The following is a 19990-nucleotide window of genomic DNA, read 5'->3' on the forward strand; positions in this document are numbered from 1 at the left end:
GGACCACCACAATCAGTGAAACCCAGTCAGTGTGCTAATTTTTTTAAATAAAGTCTACCTCTTTCAGCTTATCTATCTCCTCCTTGATCTTGTTTGCAAACGTCTCATTGTACGTATAAGGACGTTGTATGCTTGGTTTGGTGTCATTCTTAAGGGGTATTGTGTGTTGACAGATACTTGGATCCACCCCCTTAAGATCTTTGTATGACCATGCAAACACATCTCTATACTGTTTTAGAGTAGCTATCAAAAGCTTTTCCTCTTCTTCAGTAAGATCCATGGCAATATATGCAGGTTTTGGATCTTCTCTTGGCTTCACTAGATCTATTCGTTTAGCTTTTTCAGGCTCGTCGTATGATGTACCAGGTTCCTTCAATTCTCTCATCGGTTGTTGCACTATGATTTTTCTATCTTGTATGATATACTTCTTATAATGGGACAGCACATCCATCTTGTCAAAATTCGTGTCCTCATTTGTTTCCATTTCAGTTGTCCATATGTATTTGAGGGTCTGTTTGAGCTTATTGTACTCTGTTTTCCTCTCTGTTTTGGTGATTCTAGACCCTGTTTCCCCTCCTTATGTGTCTCAGTTGTTTGCTTTTCGTGCTTGTTCTTCTTGTTTTTTTTCCATGGTTTAGTTTTGATAAACCGGCCAGTGACTTTGTCTTTGACACAATCGTCAGCTTTTACAAGCCTTAGATATCCTGTTTTGTCATTGACAAGAGGCATGGGTTTATGCGTATTCGCTCTTGATTTCCTTGTTCTATTTGATCTATATCGCTCTTGTCGACTAGGTTTTTGGTTAAGAAACTTGTAAAACCTGTCCAATCTCGACATATACTTCCTATCCGTCTCTGATCCACTTGATCTTTCATCATCAACATCTATCATTTGGATTTCATCACCCAGTGATGGAAGGTCATCGCTTAGTGAGTGTGAATTCTTCCTTTGTTCGATTCCTAACGTCCATTATAGATATCTCATCAACTATTCTTTTACACTTAGTCTCACGTAGTGGTTCTTCTTATTCCTCGCTATCTGCTGATCCTGACTCAAGGATGACGCTAGCCATTTGCAACGTTACTAGGTCGTATCCTTCATCGTCACAAAATTTTGTAGGCGTGCATTCGTTAACAAATACATCCAAGGTTGACAATATTTGAGTCCACCCAAATGGCTCAAATAAATGTTCAGGGAAAGGTTCTGGGAGATAGCCTCGTCTTCTATTGACCTTTCCAACACGCATTTCTCTTTGATTAAGTCTTCACAATCAGATGCTCCACACATCCAGACATGTGCTTTCGTTTGTAACCACGCAGGTATTTCTTTTCCATTCACCATGGTTGAATCAAATTCTTGCATTGGTGTTTTTGCAACGTCTCTATAGCTGTGGTCCTTCATGTTGATTTTTGTTATTAGCTCCTCATGCCTTAGGTAAATTTGGTCGTACCCCCAATCTTGTATCATTTTGAGTTGAGGCATAAAAGGTCGCCCCAAAATAATGTCAAAGTTGTTCGTTTTTCCCAAATCTACCACGACAAAGGTGTGCTCATAGTTAATTCCACACGAAGTTACAAATATTTGGTCCATGACTCCCAATGGTCTCTCTACATACCCATTTGCGAGTTGCAGTTTCATTCTCGTCTTTCTAAGAGCTGGACGGCCCCATTTCTCCCAGATTTGCTTTGTAGAAATCGCAACTCCCGCTCCACTGTCTAGGATAGCTATCGTCTTTATATCTTGATATTCGATAGGTAAGGTTGTATTACCTTTCTCACCTTCACAGTAATCTCCGAACTTGTTTATGGGCACAGGTTGGGCTTTGGGTTGACCTTCCCATTTGTTTTCTTCTATCGTAGGGTTTGTCTGAAGAGAAATCTTTATTCCTTTGTTCTCCAAATGTTTCCCCATGTCTTCCCATAAGTGTGGTATGAATCTCAAGAGTTCTGACAGTGTTATTGTGCATGTTACAGGTGTCGAAAGCATCTCTTGAAGACTTTTTGAGTCAATCATTTGTGGAATAGCTCTCATCTGGGATGGAACTAATCTTATCTCCGATTGTGCCTCGTGTTCACCTATAAATGAAGACAGGGTTTTCAGGGATTGTGCTTTGCTTTCCATCAAAACCTCCGTTCCTGCATCTCCATACAACGATTGTATATCTCGTGTATAAAATTCGTTGTCCATGTTAACCTCAGGAATTGGCGCAGACTGTAACGTTGCGCTTCCGTTCTTTCTATTTCTAATGGTTTTCCGTAAGTGTTGTGGCCATGGTTCTTCCACTTCTGGAATTGGCATTATAGTCATTGACTTAGCATCATCAGTGGTGTTCGGCACCACTCGATGATCCAATGACAATATAGTTTCAGACCTGGGTCCGTTTACTTGTTCTGATTCATCGATCTTCAATTTTTCTCGCTCTTTGTGAATCAGCACTTCTTGTTCTGGGGTTCTAGTTGCATTAGGTTCCATCAATGCCTGGGCTGTTTCAATAAGGTGTTTACATATTTCCAAACGCTCGTTTCCACTTCTAGTTGAGGATAAGTCAACCATCTCTACTCTAAGGTTTGGTTTGTTTTTAGCCTTGCTTCATACGCTTGTAATAGAGCATCTAAAGGCTCTAGCACTTTCTCGACCAAGACTGATCCCCCTGAGGATACTTTCCTTGGCTTGTTGTTGTCCTCATCAGTTTTACTATCTCTCTCTTGTTTCAGTTGCTCTTTTGTTTCATGTAATTCATTTTTCATGGCAATTTGGGTTTTTATCCTTCTTGCTTTCATTCTGTCTCGTTTCGCCTTCCAGGATTTCCGCTGTGTTCTCACAGATAAACTCTTGTTTTCTGTGGGTATTGGCAACTCAACCTTTTCTTCCAATGGCTTGTTTTTATCTAAGTCCTTGACTTGGGCTCTGGTTACCGTATTGATTTGGATCATGGGTTCGGCTTCTGATCCACTGCTTGCACTTGGTAACACCCCCACAATATTCATAGTTGCTTTTCCCTTGTTGTCCGGATTTCTTGGGCAATCTGGCAGTATGTGATTCACACCACACCCATCACAAAACCAAAAAATTTTCACTCTTTTGCCTTTGAAAGAAAAACTATGATCCCAACGATCTGTACTTCCACAGTTATAGCACGGTCCAATTGGTGGTGGATTTTGAGGAGGTGGTCCCATAGGTTGTCCCACCCTATTAGGATATCCTCTTGGTTTGTAGTTCTTGTTCGCAATGAACATCAGCGTTCTTTCGTCCACCAAATATTGATCCCTCGAAGGTTGTGCTACATACGTTGGTGGTGCTATACTCTCGTTATTTCCCCACGGTTGATAGGCTTCATCTGCGTACATCTGTGGTTCAGGTTCAATTACGTAAGGCTCATTCGGTTCCTCATAATAAGAAATTTGAGGTGTATTATTTGTTCTTGGTGATGCTTCGTAAGGTTGAGCATACCTAATCATGGCCGTATTTTCCTGTGGTAAAGGAGGCTGTTGACTCAACACAGGTTGAGGTCTATCTGCTCCTGCTACCATATTCACATTTGGCCCAACTTGATATCTTGGAGGAGGTGGCTGGGGTGGTCCTGCTGGAGGTCCATACGGCCTTTCCCTCACATAGTTTTTGTTGTAAAAACACTCATCCGTGCCATGGTTCATCCATTTTTGCTCTATGGCGCACCATTTCAGTACTCGTCCATTCGCAACTGGTGCTTTCGGCTACTGTGTGCATCACGGCGTCGGGTGATCCCTCCCACATATGTCATATTTCCTCGTCTGAGACTGTCTCATCACCAGATTTGATCTCATATGTTGCTGCATTCTCTTCGTTACTTCCTCTATCATTTGGTCAGCTGTCGGCATCAAAGAAGCCTGAGCATCTTTCTTGGTAGAGGGTTCACTTGTAATAGATGAAGAGCCACTGGTTACTGAATCAGTATCCTCAGACACTTCCCCATATGTTTTGCAGTTATCAACAAGATATAACGCTTCCCTTGTAACCTGTTCAAATGTGCTACATGCTTTCAAGTGAAGGTCCTTTTTCAAGGTTTCGTTTCTAAGTCCTTGAATGAAGAGCACAGACAATCTCTCGTCCTGCGGTAATTCTCTCCTTGGGCACCTCTCAATGTATTGCTTGAATCTCAAGGATGCTTCCTTCACTTTTTCGTTCTCCCTTTGTTTAAAAGCATAAATCTGTGATACAATATTATGCTTTATACCCCGTTTTGAGAATTCTTCCGCGAACTTCCGCAATACATTTTCAATATTCAGACAAGTTTCAGGGTTCAAAGGTTGAAACCATGTTAAGGCTGTCCCTTCCAAGGTCAGCCCAAATCCCTCATATTGAGTATGGAAATCAGTGATCTGCTCTGCTATTCTCTTAAGACTTGCTTGAAGAGCGACACATGGGCATATGGATCCCCTGATCCACTGTACTTCTTTGGCATGCACTTCGCTACCTGGGATGGCCTCATCCGTCTATGGTCTGCGACCAATCTCAATGCTCCCGTGTCTCGACTTAATCGTTCTCGTACATCATGGATGTCATGGGTTACTCTCCTTGGCTCCCCTTCCACGAATCTACTAATAGGAGACAAATGTGATGGTGTGGCTGTGAATGTCGGATCTACTGCGGTATGTGTAGAGATAGGAATCGCACTACCTCGATTCGTAGCCATTGACTCTCTGGGATGTAATGTTCCCATGGGGTTTGGCATAGAATACTGAGGTTGACTGAAAGAATCAACTACATGAGTCCTCTCTCCACCTGTTTCCATCAGGTTTGTCATGACATTTGTAGGTGCTGGTCTGTGTGGGCTTGGAGTGACATAATACGGGTGGAGTGGTCCCCCAAAGTATGTATATCCTTCCAAATCCTTTTTATAGATTATTGCGTATCGTCTTCCATATTTGTCGTATGCGACGATTTTTGTTTCTGATCCCTCTGTGTAGGTGAAGACATAAAGTCTTTTCCGCTCTGTCAACTCTCCGATGTAGGGTTCCTTGCATCTAAAATAGAGATCTTTCTCTACATTATTATACTTGTATAGCCCCACGTAGATGTTGTTTGTGTTGACTCTCAAAGTTTTGTTTTCTTTCCTTAACCTCGCATCAGGGAAGCTCATTGTTGGTGCTTTCTCCTCAGGTTCCTCATCTACTTTGGCTTTCGTGCCCATCAATCCCCACTTGTCCACAATGTAGGATTCAGGACTACCAAGTACATGATACCTTCGTCATCTAGGTACCTATCTCTGCTATAGCTCACAGGCACTAAGTGCTTGAACTCACTTGGTCTATCTTCTATTTTCACACAGTAGCGGTCCATACCATCTTTGTAGATCTTGGCACCTTGCTTGTTGTCATATTGATACTTGATGAACAATAGCTTCATTGTGGCCGAAGGGTTTGACGGTCGTGCTGCCATGTTTTCTATTTCATTTAGGTTTAAATGTCCCAAGTGTTCCGTGCAATACTCGTAAGATCTCTCTGAAGAAGTATCGAAAATACTTCCTTCAAGGATCGGCTCTAATGGTCGTACCACACCTTGGTTTACACTCTCCTCCATTGATAAAACACTTGCTTGATCCGCTAAATTTTGGTGTTGGTTGTTGATTTGTTTTCCCGATCTCAAAAACATGAAGAAAGTGGAATTTACCGATTGAATCCAAACCTGTTACCTGGAGATGGAGTGATCTTCCAACTCTCACGACTGCATGGATTGTTACTTGATCGGTATCTGCAAATGAATACACTTGATGGCTATGATATCACTATATCATTCCAACTGTCAGTAGATTCAACAACTTCACAATGACTTCAACACAATTTTGCTTGCAGATTATTGACAGTATGTCCAATTTGGGTTTTGACAACTCCTGATATCTTAAATAGTCTAGGAATAGGTAAAAAATGAGTCAATTCTGGTACAGAGGTACACCGATCGTGATCGTAGTACAATGCCCAAATTTGATGAAACTTCACTAGCTTGTTCACTAGGCTATTTTAAGGCTACCCACCAAATACTTTTGTATTCAAACCCCAAAAAGTCAAGTTTTTACCAGTTCTTGGTTGGAAGTGTCTGTTTTCCCGAATCTGTTTAACTTGATTTTGGTGTTTGTTTTGGGATATGAAAGCTGTCTGGGGTTGTCCTGTGTACAGGCTCTCCCTCTGTATACTCTATACCCAATTTGATGTATATGATCCTGATGAAAGTCAATTTCTATGTCAGTACATCAATTTCCGACTTGGATCAATACTCAGATGGTTTAACAGGTATTTTGAGGTTTCTGGATCTTGGTCCTATATACTTTTATATTTATATACACCTAAGGATCCCACATATGAAATCTGGTCAAAATCTAGCACTTAGATACACCGATCACGATCGTAGTACAAAGGCCAAATCAGACCAATTTTGGTGTGCTTGTTGGAAAAGGTGTTCTGAGGCTATTTCCCCATTCACTTAGCATTTGGATCACTAAAAGCCAAGATTTTACACTTTTTGGGTTTGTTAGGCTAGTTTTGCCCAAGTAGCCTGATTTTCTTGATTTTTGATGTTTCTGGGTGTGGTTGCTTTAGACAAACTTGTTTACAATCTTATCAGAAAGGCACACAACAATTCTAGTCCAATTCTGACACAGAGGTACACCGATCACTATCGTAGTACATGAGCCAAATCTGATGAAATTTAGTCTGCTCCCTCTGACAAGTGTTCTACAGTGTTTTGTGCTACCACTTGGTGATTTGAATCAATATCAACCTTGTTTGGTCATATTTTCTAAATTTCAAAGTCTTATGGACTTTTTGCCAAAGTTATGGTTTCCTGGTTTCTCGACTCTAACTTTTGCTCCAAATCTGACTGGAATGCGAATTCCTTATCCTAATCCTAAGTACAAAAATCAAAGAACATAAAGAAATGAATCAAACAAAACAAACAAGACGGATTTCGGGTGAGATTTCAGTACTCAATCGAATTAGAGAAACTGAAGAGCAAAAATGCTTTGAACACTCTCACTCACAGCTCCCTAAATCTCCTAAGAGAGGATCTAGCTGGTCCACTGACTCTAGACTCCACTAAGCTCTAAACCCTTGTCTAGCATCCTAACTGAGGTGTAAAATGGATTTGTGGATTGATCTTCTTTTAAGGAAGCTAACTACACACTTTGTCACTCATCACCTAAGGTGCATTCCCCGGCAACGGTGCCAATGTTTGCGGGTTGCCGTGATGAACGTCCATAGCATAGCTCTCATGCATCAACATAAAATATCAATACAAGGGAAGCGACCAGGATGAGGCATGGAAACTCACTAGGGTGTCATCCCTAATGAAGTGAACTCGATGAGATACAACTACTAAATCTGCAAGCAAATCATACGCACTAAAGCCAAGTAATCTGCCTATGTCCTTCTACACAGCTCTACAGTCATCATGCCCGTTTACCATGCAAATCATATTGGATTCGCACGAAACTTGAAGGGGAGCTACAGGGGACTATCTAGAATCTATCCTATCACTCTCACAACATTCTCAAGAGGTACATGGATCGCAATTGTTCATCCCCAAGTCAGCAAAAACAATGAACAGATGATCCCAAAGGGTCGTTTTAGGGTTCCTGAAGCCTCCTCTAGGGTCAAAACAACATAAAATACGCATTTAAACACTCAAAACAGCGATTTAAGGTCTCAAACGAGTAGTTGAACACCTACACCTAATCTTGAATGCTTACACTTGAATGGAAGAGCAAAGTAAGAGGAACACAATGCAATAAACGAATCTAAATTCGGATTACCGTGGCCACACTAGAGAAGATTACAAGTTGGAGCAATAGGGAGCTCTCAAACGTACGCTGTCTTCTTCAAAACTTGTGATGAAAGAGGATAAGGTTCAAAACTTACAAAACTGACCTTTATAGTTTAGGTCTTTACAAATGGCTTGTCCGTCCAAAAAGTCCTAAACTTCTAACTGGATCTCCACTATACAAATTCTCTCGAAAAAATTCCTTTACAAGTTCTCGGCTTAGAGAAGCTCTTTTACAAGAAAATGTAGATTCCCTGAAAAATGTGACTCTTTTTCTGGAGACCATTGCTTCGTCCGCCAAACAGCATTACACAAGATGACAAAAACTAAGCATAAACAAGAATTTAAAAAATTGAATCAAACTTTAATGAAAATTTGGACTACGGAGATGGACAATGAAAAGGACTCAGAGAACAATCTATTCGACACACTCTCTTACTACAAAAATTACATGATACAAGATTCAAATATTGTAATTCAATAACCAATGCGGTAACTTAAGGAACCAAGGAGATTTTATGATGGTCCTAATAAAGGCAAGCGCATAGACTTTGTTGAACCAAGAGAGGAACCAAATCTAGAAGACATTTCCACTAATCTCATGGAGGAGGAAGAGTAGCTTTTGACAGCTACATTCAAATAGTACAAATATGTGTTTGCATGGTCCTACAAAGACTGATGGGTATAGATCCAAGAATTTTTCACCACACCATACCCCTTAAGAGTGACAAAGCCTCAAAGACATTGTCCCTATACTTATAATGAAACTTTTGCAAAAATAATCAAGGATAAGATAAACAAGTTTAAAGAAGTAGAGTTTATATATGAGATTGAGCACATAGAATGGGTGTCACCAATTGTGGTAGTATCCAAGAAAAACAAAAAGGTGTGAGTATGTGTGAATATCAAGTAGGTAAATGCAACAACTATCAGAGACAACTATAGAACGAGTTATAGGCAAGGAACCATATAGATTTCTTCATGGATTTTTAGGCTACAACCAACTTGTAATAAAGTTGAGGATCAATATAAGACAACTAGCAATAAAGTTGATGATTAGCATATTAAGACTGCTTTTGCATGAATGGGACATATTTTCTTACTGAGCAATGCCATTTGGCTTAACCAATGCACCTGTCATATTCCAAAGGCTGATGCATCATGCTTTTCAGGAGTATCTAATATAAATCCTAGAGATTTATATGATAACTTATGTGTGCATTCTCTTCTAAGAAGTGAGCACATAGAGCACTTGAAAAATATTTTTGAGAGAAGTGCAAAAACCTATTCTATATGCCTAATTCTCTATGTATTAATCTAGAGAAATGTGTTTTCATGGTTAGTGCACATTGTGTCCAAGAATAGCAATTCTATGGACTTTGAGAAGATTTAAGTTATTTTTGCTCTACCAAGATGGACAAAAGTTAGGGAGGTACAAGCCTTTATTGACCAATGTAGATATTATCTGCAATTTATTTACATGTATGGTATTATTGCCAAACCTCTCTACTCTCTTATTACAAAATGTTAGTGGACCGATGGAACACACTTGTTCTGTTTCTTTTTATCATATTTTCAATTGTTATCTAAAATTGCAAGCTTTTTGATATATCCCGTTAGAAGGTGGACACACCCCACGGCATCTAACTACTCGACGGACTATTATTTTTGTAATTATTCATTCATTGAGGAAAACCCGATTTTTCACTTTGTAAATATTGGGACTTACAGAAGTTTCCAGATTGTATCCCAGTTTTGATAGTTAGATTGAGTAGATGGTTGATTTTGGAACTTTAGGGTTTGAGAAGTTGTAAGGTATATATACCACTTTTTGACCTTAATGAAAAACCTTTTGTCATTTTAAACAAGTTTGAAATCTGTGAGTGAGCGTACTGTGTACGAGAGAGAGAGTGTGAGCTTCCACTTGACGCTACGTGTGCTACGGTGGTCGGAATCGAGTGCGGAGAAGTGCAACGTGTTGCCCCCGACTAGAGCTACGAGCGGATATCAACATTGCGCGCGTACGGTCAGGTTTTGGGAGCTCCTTCTACGAGCTTCATCTGTTGTTTGGGTGAGCATACGTTATCTGATTTCGCATTGCAGCATATCTACGCGTTCACATTGAGTAGAGCTACACATTAGGCACTTCAGATTTTGAAAACGAAGACCTGCAGATTTCGGCTAGACATCCTACGTGTTTTTGCACCGGGTGCTTTGGGTCGTGATTTTGGTTCATAGACCTTAGGGAGAGCGGCCTATAGGTATTAGTAAGGTCTCCTTCAAGTTCTATGGTGTTTCGAAAGTGTTTGATGGGTGTTCGGCTCTAGCAAGCGTTGTAGGAAGTATCCTCTTTTGCACTCTTGAAGGCTGTGACTTAGACAATTGATAGGGACCTCTGTAGGAATTAGTTAGGAGTCGGTCCAGTGTAGGTTGACACCTTATGCTTGCTTCCATGCGCCTGCGGGTCGAGCTTCGTCCTTAGCTGACATTACTTGTTAGGTGAGTTCTCGCTGTGCTGACGTCCGTCGCGGCATATCCGTCCAACATTGGCGCTGCTGCCGGGGACGAAAACCTTAGGTAGGTGACCGAGACTAATCCTTGAGGATTGGGATTTTTTGCTTGCCAAGAGTCTCGCCTTACATTTAGATAGGATCAGAGGGTGGAGGACTCTCTAGGTCTTAGAGGGAGTTTAGGAAGCGTGTGTTTGGCCTAGATCCTTCGACTTAGGTAGAGGAGGTAGACTTAGGTAGGTGTAGGTAATAGTCGAGTTCTAGAGTAGGAGTTGGATGGTAGAAGCGGTGAGAGGAGAGCTTGAGAGTCAGGAGAGGCCAAAAAGCAACCAAAAACACCATTATCATCATTTCTTCATGATAGGTAGGAGTAGAGTAAGTAGGACATCATGATTCAGATCTAGAGCATTTCATGCATGTACACTTGCTTGGTAGAATCATTACAAGTTTGTAAAAGACACAAAAAGACACAAAAGTGTGGTTGAAAGCCTAATTGAAGTCCAAAAGTTACTGTGAGTGTTTTTGATAGGTCTTCAGAGTATCAGGAGCATTCCTGTCAGAAAAAACTTTAATTTTAAGCTAGGAGACATCCTACGCGTAGGATGTCTACAGGCCAATCTGGGAGGAATTTTGGGATTTTGAGTTGACCACTGTGTTCAGAAGGTAGGATTTACCCTAATTTCAACTGGAAAGTGGAAATTTGGCCATATCTTGACAGGATAAGGCCAGATAGACCGAAATTGCAAGACATCCTACCGAAATAGTGCCAAAACATTAACTTGAGACCAAAACCATAAGATGGCTGCATAAGTGTGTCTTGCATGATATATTGAGTGACTGAAAAGGGTTTCACCTCATTTGGGTAAGAAAATTGGGTTCAAAGTGGACTTTAGCACTTTTGACTGAAAAAACAAAAACAGCTGAAGTTTGAGATTTTGACATCCAAATCAAAATCTAAGCATACCTCTGGGATACTGACATCAAGGGGAAGCTGTGGAACAAATCTGGGGTCAAACAGGCAAAAAAGACATCCTACGCGTAGGATGTCTTCTGAGTGATTTGGGACTCCAAACTAAAATCTGAGTATACCAAGGTGATTAGCAACTCAAGGGGAGCTTAAGCCTTGAGTTTAAAGCCATTCTGATGAAAAAGACATCCTATGCGTAGGATGTCTAATGCAAGAAAATGAAGCCAGAATTTGACTTAGAGCATTGTAAGGTGTTATATAGCCTAAGGCAAGACAGCTAGTCAATTTTGGTCCAATTTGGAGTTGAGTAGGCTGATCAATACCATCAACAGGCCGTCGGAACAAATTCCTGACTCATTGACCAGCTTATAAAAGTCCAAATCAAAAAAGTAAAAGCAGCTGTAAGCTCAGCACAACAAGGGGAAACAACAGTGCAAAAATCCAAGCAAAATAGAGCAGGAGACATCCTACGCGTAGGATGTCTATTGGGGCATACTGCAGAGAAAATTTGACCTGGCCTAGACAGTGAGGTTCCATTTGGCTTAAGGGTTCCAGAACTTCTTTCAGAAGTGAATTTGGACCTTGGTTGCCCATTTGACAAAGCAAAGACTGAATTCAGACTTTTTCGCGTAAATTGGCCAACACCAGAAGGAAGTACTGTTTCAGATTAGCAACCTAATCCAGAACATGAGCAGTGTATAAAATACAGTAGTGGTTGAGATTAACTCTCTAGTTATACCAATCATTACTAAGATAACCTCTAGCAGATAAATGCTTTGATTCAATTGCCGAAATTAAAACTCTTATGTACAGGTATATTCAGCAACAGGGCAAGAAGTTGTGCAGAAACTGACCCATTACCAGGTGAGTGGTTGAATTTGTGATAAATTGCATTAATAAGTTTGATGAATTTAAGATCAAGAAGATACATTGTTAGAGACCAGAAGGTGGCAGGTGACCAAGGTAGCTTAGTGTCCACCGAAGAGAGTGTAACTCAAGCAAGGCTAGATCCGCTAGCACCAATTATTGAGGAAGGTAGTGATACTGACACTTCTCAGACAAATATTTCTTCATGATGGGTAGTCAACAGCCAGGAGGTTTCACGTATAACGGACCTATGCGAGGAGGAAGCACCTCCCAAAATCCTTTGAATGATTCCAGGCTCACGGTGATCTTCTTAGAGGGAACAAACTCAAGAGGAGCCCTAGTCTATTCTGACTATCGAGGCCGCAAGTGCATTTGTATCGAAGAGAGGCCAGCACAAAGATTGGAGATAATCCGAGTGTATGATGATGGAGATAGATTTTGAGACGAAAAGGGGAACCACTATTTAATAGTTAGCAACCCTGAAGATTACAACATATATGGAGATAACGTGGCTACCGGGAAAATGGTTTCAGAAACTCAAGAGCCGCCGCCAAACATTGATCGGCACGAAGCTATTTTTATGTACGATAAGAAAACAATCAGGATTCCAACTTATAACGAGAATGTGGGAATCTACAAACACGAGAGCGAGGGTATTTTCTCTTACTTTTGCAACAAAGAACCATACGTAAACGAACTAAGCAAAGACAAGGTTCTTTACTTATTCTCTTATGAAACTACTATGGGGAAGGGCATAGTTTTTGTTGATAGATACAGGCGAGAATACCAACGTATTCTCCCAGAGGAAGTAGAAAGAGCAACAGGTCCAGGAGCATCAGCATATGCCCCTGAGAAAATGCCAAGAGCCGCCCACACCCCAAGCAAGTCAACAAATCCATTTTCAGATGAGTATGACACTACCTCACATTCCACCAGACAGCAAGTATTCAACAACCAAGACCAACCAGCAAACCAGCCATCATTGCAGGCATGGCTTCGACAGAGTGCAACAATGGAACCAGACCGAAACCGAGATGGTTATCAAGCCGCACGAGGGCTCAGGGATTTTCAAGAACCACCACACTATTCAAGGTATCAAGCAGAGAGTAAGCCAAAGACACAAGGGTCGACTGAGCTTGGAGGACCACCCATCGAACGAGTTTGAAGAGAAGAACCATCTCCAGCAAGAACCGTTAGAAATTATGGCTTAGGAGCACCGTTGGGAGAGGAACCAGCCTATTACAGAAGGCCTGAGGAGGTGTATAGACTTGGACGGGGAGATCCAATGATGAGGTTTGTAGACCATCGTAGAATTAGACCTTCTCAAGTGCAAAAATGGGTAAACAAGAAATACACACAAAACAGAGACCCAAGAGATCATGTGGCAGCCTTTGTACATGTAATTAGAGCCGAAGAGGTGTTAGATTTTCCTACCCAATTTGCAGGGTTTGCAAATGGACTAACCCTAGAGGATGATGCTGCAACTTGGTTTGACTCTGTGGAGCGTAGAGACTTTGAGTCGATGGAGGAAGTGTTTGACGAGTTTATTGAGGAATTCTCTCAAAGGGGAATAGCTCATTATACCGTCTCACAAATCCATAAATTCAAACAAAAAGATGGAGAATCTGTACGGAAGGCAGTCCTAAGACTAAAAAGATATGTTAAGTTCTGTCCTGTTGAAGAACTGCCAACTCAGTCCAGACTTATGCTGATATTCATCCAAGGACTAAGGAATGTAGATCTCCAGAAAGACTTACATATGAAGAGGAGCACGACGTTGAATGAGTTGACGAAGGAGGCTCTGTACCTTGTGGACAATTGTGCGGTCTACAAAGAAGGGGAGTTCAAGGACCTTGATGATGATCCATCTTCACAGCAAAGTGGGAGCAAGTCTTCCAGGACAACACTGAAAGGAGAAATAGCGGTAAACCAGGAGCATCTCGTAGATGAAGTGCTAAAAAAGATCAACTTGTACGCCAAACCTTAGGCTAAACAGCCCAAGTGGTGTGCTATTGAACAAAAATGGACAAACCATGGGACCGAGGAATGTTACTATAACAAGGGATATGTGAGGGAGAGACCTTACGCTCCCCAAGCTCCCGTAGCTTCCCCTCAAGTTCCACCGATGCCTAGATATCAAGCAGGCAACTTACCAGGACCTGTAGGTGTAGAAATACCACAATCGGTGTTGGGGAAACAACCACCCCTACCAGGTTTACGACCAGTTGGTATAAGATACACACCAACGGTAACTGAATTAGAAGAAAAGGCTTTGGTGCCTATGCATGCATATTATGAAGATCCCAATGGATATGCGGCAAACCCTGTCTATTATCCACCGGAAGAATCCTCGACACCAGAACCATGGAGCATGATAAGGAATAAAGGACCTCCAACTGCTGCACAGGCCGCAGGAGAAAGAAGATATAGCTTAGATGAACGAACATTGTTGTTCATAGCCAATGGAGACATGGGCGGACAGAGACAGGCTTACCAGCAACGAGGGGCTCAAGGAGCACCTCAACAACCCAAGGGACCCTGTTACAAGTGTGGTGGAGACCATTGGCTGAGAGATTTTCCTCATGATGAAATCATTAGAGTCAATGCGTATTGCCCAGAATGTGGAATTACTCATTTGATTCCTGATTGCCCTAAAAACCCGAGCAAAGGAGCAAAAACCACCTTGAACCTGTTGGAAACAGTACCTTCTAGTGGAGGATTGGAAAATGAAACAATCATACCTATTCAGGCGGTAACACGAGCCCAAGCCCAAAGAAGGACGAACGAACCCATAATAGAAGAACCAAAAACAGATGCCCAAAGTTTAGAAATGAAAAATCAGAGAAGCACTTGGAAAGAGAGAAAGGCGCGTAGGAAAGCCAAGAAAGAACGAGAGCAAACAGCCCTATCCGATGAGTTGAAACATACAAAGAACAGATTGGAGCGGTTAGAAGATCTAGCTAGCTTAAGCTCACACACCCCAGCAGCCATAGCACCCAAGGAAATAGAAGAGCCCAAAAGTGCAGGATCAGGAGGATCTGTACTGGCAGACAAGGTAAACGAGCAGTTGGATGCACTGCTACAAGCTTATGAAGCTCGACTTAAAAAGAACCAAACCCAGGAGCAAACATTAGAGAAACATGAAGAAACAAAGGAAAGACTCACTAATGATTATGAGTCCAGAGGAGAGCCTATCATAGTGCCACATACCAGCGATGGGGCAAGTGACGGGGTCCATCCTAAAATATTGGCAGAAATGGGAAAGGACGGTAACGATCTAGATGATCTGTGGAAGCAAATCCGAGAGGCCAACGAGGCTAATAGGATGAGTAACCACATGAATAGCACGAAAAAAGAAAAGAACGTGATCTTACCTCCTATTGAAGAATTTGAGGCAACATCACAAATGAACTTTGAGATACATTCACAAGGGGGAGACCAAGGATCTATTAGTTTGGAGCACAGCCAACCAGACTCTTTGAGAACTTTACCCTCTTACCTGGGAGAATATGAAGCTAAGTCGGAAGTGAGAGCACTCCCATCTCAAAGACTTTCTTCTAACAAGGTGATGGATTCACAAGGATTGATTGAGCTGTTATCCACCCCGGTGGCATACACAATCACGTTAGCAGAACTCCTAAGGTTAAGGCCAAACATGTGGACCACAATAGGAAAATGCCTAGAAAAATTTGGAGTGAAAGACCCCACCTTGACGCTCCAAGAAGGAATCAGGGAGTTGGACAGACCTAACCTGAACACTAGACCTGTATTATTGAATAAGGTTGGAGAATATTGCGAGGGAGAAGACGAAAACACGACGCTACCGGTAGAATTCCAAGGAGTAGTTTCCAAAGCTATTCTTGACAGTGGAGTGGGAGTTGCTATCGCCACCAAGGAAATCTAGAAAAAATGGGGAAAATCAGCTCTGAGGGCTACCAGAATGAAGCTGCAGTTGGCAGATGGGTTCATGGAGAAGCCTCTAGGACTCTTAGAAAAAGTAATTGTCACTTCGTGCGGGATCGAGTATGAGCATACATTTGCAATAATCGATTTCAACAAAAAGAACAATTATGAGATAATCTTGGGACGACGATTCATGCGACAACTGAAGATGGTCCAAGATTGGGGTTATGACCACATATACCTTAGACATGGCGAGACGACAACTAAAATACACCTGAAAGACCATAGTTATAAAGATGTAAACCAAACACCAGTGGAAGAGTTTGATTCGGCTAGAATAGCAGGATCGGAACTACCAGCATGGTTAGGGCAACCAAAAGAGCTATGGATGTGCGGAGCTTCACATTGTGAAAGCTTAAAAAAAGAGGAATGCGTCTTAGAAAGAACAATTGAGGACAAGGAGTATATTCCGGAACCTTTCTCTGAAGATGCCTTGGAATCTCTAGAATGGGAACACATACTGGCAACATTAGATGTCTGTACCATTACCGAAGTCCAACAACAAAATTTTGCGATAAGGATGGCTACGATGTGCTACCCTATTACATGGTAAGCGTTGTACCAGAAAAAGAGACGGTAGAACCTCCAGAACAAGAAGAGTTTTACAACTCCTCTGAACAATTCGAAGTAAATGATGAGGCAGATAATGAGGGTTAAGACACCTCAAGTGAGCGTGGGAATGAAGCCGAGAATATTAAGTTTTATGATTTTGCTAATCAACTCCCTAGACGCCAAGAACGCTATAGGAGGAAAAGAGTAGGAAACAAAGCGAGAGAGAACCTGATGCCCAGGATAAAAGGTAAAACTCACTATTTGATGCTTGTAAAAGCAGAGGATTGTGTGAAAGATCAAATATCAGGGAAATTCTCAGAAAATCAAAAAGAACGAACGCAAGAAGAAATAAAACAGATAAGAAAAGCTAAAATCGAAACAAAATCTCAAAAATCTAAAAAATAAAAAAAAGAACCAACGAAAGACCAAGAATGGACCAAACTGGAGTGTAAACAGAAATACCAAGAACTGAAACGGTCTTTGAGAGAGATATGGACTACTGAAGAAGATAGTGATGGTAAAGGGGAGTCAGAAAAGGGCAACATGAACGTAGCAGCACACTATCGGAAATTTACTATCCAAGATAGAAAAATCATCATGACACTACCAATTAGGGAGAGAACCAACCAAGAATCTTACGATGGGCCTGAAAATGCAAAAAAAATAGACCTCGCAGAACCAGGTGAGAAGCCTCATCCGGTCTATATAGCTAACGATTTAGAGCTTGAAGAGGAAGCACAGCTAGCACAACTTCTCACGAAGTATAAAGATGTGTTCGCTTGGTCCTATAAAGACCTCAAAGGAGTTGATCCATTGATATGCCAACATATAATTTCCTTTGAAATTAGATGCAAAACCTAGCAAACAACATCCTTATACATATAATGACACATTTGCCAAAGGAATCAAAGAAGAGATTGATAAACTGATGGAAGCGGAGTTCATATATGAGATCGAACATACAGATTGGGTGTCACCCATTGTGGTAGTTCCCAAGAAGAATGGAAAACTGTGGGTGTGTGTAAATCTCAAAAAGGTGAATGCAGAAACCATAAGGGATAATTATCCCTTGCCAATTACAGAGCATGTCCTTGAGCGAGTGGCCGGGAAACGAGCTTATTCCTTTCTGGATGGGTTTTCAGGATACAACCAACTGGCAATAGCAAGGGAGGATCAACACAAAACAGAGTTTGCCACAGAATGGGGGATTTATGCATATCGAGTTATGCCATTTGGCTTAACAAATGCACCAGCCACTTTCCAGAGGTTAATGACTCACGCTTTCAAGGAATACCTAAGAATATTCTTAGAAATTTACATGGATGACCTGTGTGTACACTCTCTTCTGCGAGAGGAACATATTGACCATTTGCAAAAGGTCTTTGAAAAGTGCAGAACATATCGAATCTGTCTAAACCCGGAAAAGTGTGTATTTATGGTTAAGCAAGGACAAATCTTAGGACACATTGTCTCAAGAAACGGCATAACCACAGACCTAGACAAAGTTAAAGTCATTGTAGACCTTCCCAGGCCTACTAATGCTAAACAAGTGCAATCCTTCATGGGGCACTGCGGATATTATCAAAGATTCATATACATGTATGCGGTTATCGCACAACCTCTGTATCGTTTGCTAGTCAATTTCGAATGGACCGAGGAGTGTGAAACTTCATTCCAAAAGCTGAAGGAAAACCTTATATCAGCACATGTACTAAAGGCACCAGATTGGAAAAAGATATTCCATGTGCACATTGATGCTTCAACATATGCCATTGGAAGTATTCTAGCTCAACCTGGAGATGGAACAATTGACTTTCCGGTTTGCTATGCGAGCCGACAATTAAACAGTGCAGAAAAGAGCTACACAAACACCGAGAGGGAAGGGTTAGGAATGATTTATGCTGTGAAGAAATTTCGGCATTATTTGCTTGCAAACAAATTTGTGTTCTTCACAGATCATCAAGCTCTTTTGTACCTAGTAAATAAACCTTGCAATACGGGGAGAATCGTACGTTGGTTTATTATATTGCTAGAATTTGACTTCATAGTGGTGGTCAAAAAGGGTAAAACCCATCTGCGAGCTGATCATCCTTCAAGAATACACAACGGGGAAGCTCCTCAAGGGGTAGATGATGACATACCAGATGCTTATCTTTTCAACATTGAAATGGTACCCAAATGGTTCAGGAAATAGTTAACATTCTCTCCTTCGGAAGTGAGTTTGTTAATACAGGATGCAGATCCAAACAGCAAACAATTCGACAAACAAAAAACTTCCAGTTGATAGTCGGACGGCTGTATCATCTTGAATCTGATCTAATCCTACGATTATGTATAAATCCAGAAGAATTCGAGTACTACCTTGAAGAGGCACATGTCCAGGGTTGTACATTTCATTGTTCGACAGTGAAAACACACCAGAGACTGAAACAGTTAGGGGTTTATTGGCCAACTATGTATGTGGATACACATTCTTATGTTACCAATTGTACAATATGTAGTGCCAAACAACCAGTGGATCACGCAACTTTGTTTCGGGTGAACATAGCACCTGCATGGAGTCAATATATCATTGACTTCCTAACCACTAGAAAGTTCCCTTAAACATTACAAGAGCACGGGAAAAAGCTATAGAGCTGGAACCTCGTGACTTTCAGTTAATTGGAAATAAACTCTATAAGCGGGGAAAGGACAATCAACTTAGAATCTGTGCAAGTGAAAGCGAATACCTGCTGATTCTAGCAGATGCACATAGGGGAGTAAGTGGAGGCCATTTTTCGGGCGATAAGACAACAAAAATTGTCTTAACTGTAGGAATTTGGTGGCCTACGTTGCACATGGATGCCAATGAGTTTGTAAAGCGTTGTGATGCGTGTCAACGCACCAAGATACCAATAAAAAGAGATGAGATGCCATTAAGGCCAATGATGGGGGCAAGGGCATTTGCAAAATGGGGCATTGATTTTGTAGGACCCATATCACTCCTTGCATATCGCACCCATACCCAATATATCATTGTGGCTACGGACTATCTCACAAAATGGGTCGAAGCCAAAGCAACACAAAAAGCTGATGCACGCACCATGGCTCAATTTCTGTATGAGAATGTTTTTGTACGTTACGGGTTACCAATAGAAATTGTCAGTGACCGTGAAACACACTTCCTCAATGAAGTCATTGAATATCTACTAGAGGAATTCATGGTCATACATAGGAAATCAGCACCATACCATCCACAGGCCAATGGGCAAAGTTGAGGCCACAAATAAAACACTATGCACGGTTCTCACTAAAATAGTGTCAGCATCAAGAACCGATTGGGATCAACAGCTACACTCAA

This window comes from Adiantum capillus-veneris, chromosome 24 (genome assembly GCF_014529385.1).
Source record: "Adiantum capillus-veneris isolate H3 chromosome 24, ASM1452938v2, whole genome shotgun sequence".
NCBI classification, from domain to species: Eukaryota; Viridiplantae; Streptophyta; class Polypodiopsida; order Polypodiales; family Pteridaceae; genus Adiantum; species Adiantum capillus-veneris.